The following is a 6682-nucleotide window of genomic DNA, read 5'->3' on the forward strand; positions in this document are numbered from 1 at the left end:
ATGCACCACAGCACCAATGCAATGGAATCGATGCTGCATACATGCATGCATGCCTTGAAGCGCAAAGGAAAGAGGAATTTGACAATACGGCGTACAGACCGGCATCTAGTGTCTTCGTTTTGCAGAAAAGAGCGGAGGTCAGGGCGCACCTATCAACAATATGGAACGCACCAAGTCGCCCCACGAGACATCCTCATAGTCATGACCAGAGATAGGATGCTGCTGCATGATCCCGTTCGCCGAACGCCATCCGCCTCGCAAAGTGACGTCGACCTCGATGGACTAGTGACTCCATGCTTTTTATCCATAAATACAGGCAAAGGCATGCATGGAGCTGGCCATCAAGTGGCAACGATCGATGGATGGCCAAGGCTCACTCTGTTGTGCCTAGCAGCCGATCGAGTGACAAAACTTTCGACGTGTCACACACGCATCGGACCTGCGGATGCTTCAGGGTAACCAACCGGTGAAGCTAGCTAGCCATCAAGCGCTCAAGATTCTGAGAAAGGAAAAATTGGCGTGCAGAGTTGCCATTGGGACACTTGTAGCTCGGCGGCAATGGGTGGTGTCGAGGGGCCTGGTGCAGAATTGCACCGATGGATCTAGCTAGCTCTAGGCACTACCTAAACACACTGATCGACGACACTGATAGTAGCTAGCAGTAGATCGTAGGGTTGGTCTGCATGCGTCGGACGCACGCTAGCTGGTCAACATGGGTGATCGGGAACGCCGGCCTACCTGTGCTGCGAGAAGGTAGCATCCTGGTTATTCTTGCTGACTTCCGGGACAGGGACTACGCAGGCGTCTTCTCGGATTCTCATCAGGAACCTTCTGTGTCACTGGGTTGATTGCTCACCTCTTACCCTGTAGTAGCACAGAGAATTAACTGGGATGATGTGGAGTTTTGCTATGGAAAATGATGGTAAAACTAGCTTAGGGATCTTGATGCCGTTTCCATCATATGCGGGCTTATAGAGAGCAGCAGGTTAGTGTATATCTGAAACTGAACATGATGAACACACGGAAATCAGCATGTAGATAAGAAATTCTCGATAGCTACCGATCAGCAGCACTCCCTGGCGTTACGCTAGGGTTTGGATCTCCAACACATAAGCGAGAGACGTGGGGAGGAAGAAGGGGAGATACCCCGATTTTTTTTTGACGCACTGACGCAGCAGAGTCGCTCGCAACCAAAACATTTACAAAGTTAGGCATGTGTTCCATCCAGACAGTCGATGACACAGCCGCATATTAACCAAACTGCGCTAAAGCATGCGCTACAGAATTACAGCCTCCATGGCAGAAACCAAACTCAAAGGCACCAAGACGGTACATGCATTTGCTCCTAGCCTCCCGAAACAGGACTCCCAATTCTGCACGGTCTGAAACGCCAGAGTTCAGTGCTTGGACGAGTGACAAGGGGATACCCGGAGTTGGAATAAAGACGCCAACAGTTTTTTTTTTTTTGAGAAATAAAGACGCCAACAGTTTGGATCGTCAGGTGAACAATCCTGGGGCAGGCTGTGTGTCCCAGCGATCACTGGAAGCCCATCCACAACGGCCCACATAGGTCCACGGTAGTTGCATGCCCCTCCCTTTAAAAAACAATTTGCTCTCAAGATGGTGCCATTTCCAGCAGAACTCTTCCACCGAATTGCACAAACCTGGATTGCAAGACTTGAACCGGACGAGAAGCATGAATCGCCAAAGGAATGTACTGGAGAACGTAGGCAGTAGCTTCGTCTTGATCAGGAGCTTGGGCTAGTTTGAGCAGCGAAACATGGATATAACAGGGTGTATCTTGCTTCAGGGAGGAAGCCACAAACGGTAAGATACCCCACCCACCTTTGCAAGGATTTGGTATGGATCAAAGTATTTGGACCCATTAAAAAACCTATGGGAGGGATGGATTATGTTTTTATTCTTGCAAATAGAAACTATGTGCCTATATATTTTATTGTTCTTGATATTGATTGCAATCCGTCTTGTCCAATTATACTTGATAGACCGTTTTTACAAACTATAGGTGTCGTGATTGATATGAAAGAGGTAATATTAAGTTTCAGTTTCTATTAAGAAAGTGCATGGAATACTTTCCTAGAATCAAGAGATAAGAGAAGGATGTTCCTACAAGGCTTCACAGAGTTCGGTGATTCTCGGCCGTTGGATCGTTTCTCTTGATGCGTTCTCGTCCGTCCGATCGAGATCTGGAGAAGCCTGAGCCGTTGGATCTGGGATTGACACTGCTGGAATGAATAGTAATGGCAACAAAATGTAAATACCGTGCCCCCACCGGGGCATTTCGGTCATTTCGCCTAGGGGGGGGGTATAAAAGGGGGGCGCTCTGGCGGAGACCTAGCCGCCTCCTCCCTTGCTCGCTCCTGCAGCCGCCTCCCTCCCTCCCTCCCTCCCTCCCACGCAGCTGCCTCCCTCCTCCCTCGCTCGCTCCTCATCCGGCGACGACGATGGCGGCTCCCGCGCCCGCGTTCTTCCTTCCCCAACACGCCACCGCGTGGCCCCGCACGCCTAAGCGGCTCCCACCAACCACGGCGACGGCGGCAACGGCCACGAAGGAGGGCGGCGGATCAGCGGCGCCGGCGACGGATCAGCGACGCCGGCGATGGCGTCCGTGGCGGCGGTGGATTCCTGCCGTCCACTCGAGCCCGTGCTCGATCTCCTAGCCCCTCCTCTCATGCGCTCGTTTCCCTGCTGCCTCTCTCATGCCATCGCCGCCCTATCTCCTCTCGCACTTCCCGTCACCGGCCTCGAGCTGTAGAGATGCGCCAGTGCTTGATCCGAGCAGCGCGGTCCCTTTCTCGTGCCAGGGGTGCCCCTCGTCCTCGGTCCTCGTTTGTTGCTCTGCTTTCCGAGCACAGGCTGCCACAGCCACTCGGCGCCGCGGCTGCGCCGTAGCTCGGGCCGCAAGCACACCGCACCATGGTGCTCCACCTCTGCTGCACTTGTCGATCCGTAGGTATGTCACTATTTTGTTCCGCTTTGGTTATTGGCTGCTGCTAATCTTTATCTTTTTCATCTTTTTTTTCATCCAGATTGGTCCACGGTTCATGGCCTTCTGGTCAATCCCCTGGTCAGTGACTCCTTCGATCTGTGCGTGCACATCATCTATTAGCAGCCTCGTCCATCTTCGTTCACGAATCTACGGGTCAACCCCTCTTCTCCTCCTTTCCCCTCCTATTCTTTCCAGACCTAGGTGTAGGATTATATGGCAGTATGCATTTTTTGCCTCGCTCTGTTCTGCTTGTAGATCATGTCCTTTCTGTTAAAGGCCAAAAGTATTTTTGTCTTTGTGCATTGGATGTTTGTCGTTTCATATATGCCTTTTGTTCCTTGTCCGGATCTTTGTAGGGCCTATGATTGCTGGTCCTTTCACCTTTGTGCATGGAATGTTGGTTATTTTGTTCCTTTGCTTGTTTTATTTATTGTTTCTTTCTACTGTGCTCCTATGATTCAACAATAACCGAGGCAAGGGTGTGATGATCTGAGTTTCCAAATATTGAATTGCAATTATGGTTAAATTGATGTTTGCATTAGTGAGGAGCAGGGGTGGTCACACAAGCAGAATGGCCACACAAGGTGTTTTTCTCAATCAGATCACATGCATCTCTTAAAGATAACACCATAGCAAGTATGATTTACAGATTATTAGATATCATCGGTCTATGCTTCGTGTGTTTGTAGTGTTCCTAAATCTAGATATGTTGTTTAAATATGTGCTGATTTATGTGACTAAATAGACTAGCAGTTCTGTCAATGGTTCTAAATACTTGCAGCCAGGAAATACCAGTCCCCATACTGGAAGGCTTGTCTATTTTATGTCTTGAGTTGAAAGAATTATTGCCAATTCTGTCAAACATATCTATTAAAATAGTGCTTCTCTTCATATAGTAGAAATAATTATATGAGAAGCTAATGCAACTACTCAATGTAACAGAGAGGAGAAGAGAAAAGCTTTGCTATGGGATGGCATCTTTTTGTTAGGCACATGAATTCTTATTCTGAACAAGTTTAAAATTTGACATGGCGCCGGTTTGTAGGTGCTTTTTCTATATGTATAGATCAGATGCTTTCTACACACTCTTGCTCTTCATAGATCATCTATTTGTCAGCCTATCACTTTATGAGTTTCAAATAACAACCTAGGTCTTGCAGAATGCAACTAGATGAATTTTAGGCCTATGCTCACTCGCCGATTGTTGTAGGTGTTCTCTCATTGTCGTACTACTGGCCACCTCTCCTCTCCATGGCGCTCAATTATGTGACATGAGCCTGTTTTGTGTCAAGCACGGCTATCCCAATGGTGTAGCTGTCGTTGTACAGAGTTGTACTTCCTTGCCGGAAACCTTTCCAATTCAGGTATACCACCTCCCTCCCGTCTTTTTCGTTCTTTTATGCGATTCATGATTTATGGACGTGTGATGTGGAATGTCTTTAATGGTAAATTTTTGGATCGTTGTTTTGTGGTCGATACAGCTGCAAAAGCAGATATGCAAATTTGAGACCAATGATACTATGCTTACTAAAAATAACAACTCTGATAATTGCACAGACGATAGGTCTGAAACTTTTATTTACATATTTACCTTCATTTTTTCTGATAAGAGTATCCTCAAAGTATGGCAACTATTCACTTACTTAATTGTTGTTGGCCTTTTCTTCCTTTACTTGTACTCATCGAAACCTTTCCCTTTTGTTCGTAGTGGTGTCAGCTATGAACTGGAGAGAGGTGTTTAGACTCCCTAAGATGGTATATGTCGCTGAGGAGACGTGATCTCCGAGCAGCCCTTCTCATAGCTCGCAGTCCAGGTCGATGCCAAATTCAACTTCCAGGAGGCTTTTTGTGCTGTGGCTGCAGGTTCGTGTTATCGGGGGAAAATATCTTTTGTTTGTTTCTTATATTGTTGATGTGGGTGAGTTGATTTCTACCTGATTTGTTCCTTTCCATCTTGATCTGTGTAGCGTTAAGCATTTGAATGGAGCACATATAGGCATGCCCCGGTTCATCTTAGGTGAGTGTGGATCTTACATTGTTCTGTTTTTACTAGATGTTTATTCGCCTGTTGTGATGGCATATCTGATTGTTTATATTGTTTGACATGTATTCCGTGCACAGAGTCACTTGGTTGTTTGATGCGTTCGTGCTCGTCGGCGGGACGGTGCAAGGCGCAACTCCGACGCGGTTCCTCGCCGGTTGGACGGCGTTCAGGCGCAACCCCGGCGCGCACTGAGTACTGCCTTGGCTATAACCTCCCTCGGTGAGCTCCATCTTCCTTCTGCTCCTCTGCTTCGGCTACTGTATGGGACATGGTCATGGCAATATTGATGTGGTGCTCGTCTGGTTGATGCTCTATGCCCTACTCATGCATCGGTTCCTACCTGAGCTCTGTAGTTGTGGATCCATGCTATCTTAGGGTTTGCAGGCTGCTTTTCATGTTTAGTTGCTATCATAGGAGCTCATTTGATGCTCTGGTTTACATGTGGATGCCCTGGTCCTATAGCTATGCTCCTGGATTTGCTAGATTGATCAGTGGCGTTCGTGCTAGGGCGATGATGATTAATCGTGGCTAAAATAAGTGTGCCTTTGAGCAGTCGAGGCACCTGTGGGTATCAAGTTGGATCCTCCCTCTTGTCTCTAGAATCCTTTTTGATCCTGTGATACTTGTTGTTGTCCTTGGATGGTCATTCTTGTTGAGTGATAACTAGGGCAGCTCCACTGTATAAACAGATTGATCTGGTGATAAGAGATGACGTGGGTAGGTTATATGATCGAGGAAAGGTGAATCTGAGCCCACTATGCAATGAACCCTGAACCATTTTTATTTGTTTTTAAAGGTGTTGCTTATTTATGCTCAAGTGGTGTTCGTGCTAGGGCGATGATGATTACCATGGCTGAAATTAGTGTGCCTTTGAGAAATCGAGGCACATGTGGGTATCAATTTGGATCCTTCCTCTTGTCTCTAGAATCCTTTTTGATCCTGTGATGCTTGTTGTTGTCCTTGGATGGTCATTCTTGTTGAGTGATAACCAGGGCAGCTATACTGTATGAACATATTGATCTGGTGATAAGAGATGACGGGGGTAGGTTATATGATCGAGGAAAGGCGAATCTGAGCCCACTATGCAATGAACCCTGAATCCTTTCTTCCAGAAACATGAAACGGATCGAAACCTGAGCGTTCTCCGCGATTAGAGCACTCCGGTCGTCCGATCGTTTTCCTGATGTGTTTTCGGGCGTCGGATCTCAGGCTCGGCTCATGTGAGGCGTCGGATATTTACCAGATCGTTATGAGCCGTCGGATAAAATTCCAATGGCAACAAAATGGGCGATGATGATTACCTTGGTTGAAAGTAGCGTGCCTTTGAGCAATCGAGGCACCTGTGGGTATCAAGTTGGATCCTCCCTCTTGTCTCTAGAATCCTTTTTGATCCTGTGATGCTTGTTGCTGTCCTTGGATGGTCATTCTTGTTGAGTGATAACCAGGGAAGCTCTACTGTATAAACAGATTGAGCTGGTGATAAGAGATGACGGGGGCAGGTTATATGATCGAGGAAAGGTTAATCTGAGTCCACTATGCAATGAACCCTGAACCCTTTTTATTTGTATTGAAAGGTGTTGCTTATTTATGCTCCAATGTTTATAGCCATCTTATGTAAAGGTTTCTTC

The sequence above is a fragment of the Triticum aestivum genome, chromosome 4A (genome assembly GCF_018294505.1).
Source record: "Triticum aestivum cultivar Chinese Spring chromosome 4A, IWGSC CS RefSeq v2.1, whole genome shotgun sequence".
Taxonomy (NCBI): Eukaryota; Viridiplantae; Streptophyta; class Magnoliopsida; order Poales; family Poaceae; genus Triticum; species Triticum aestivum.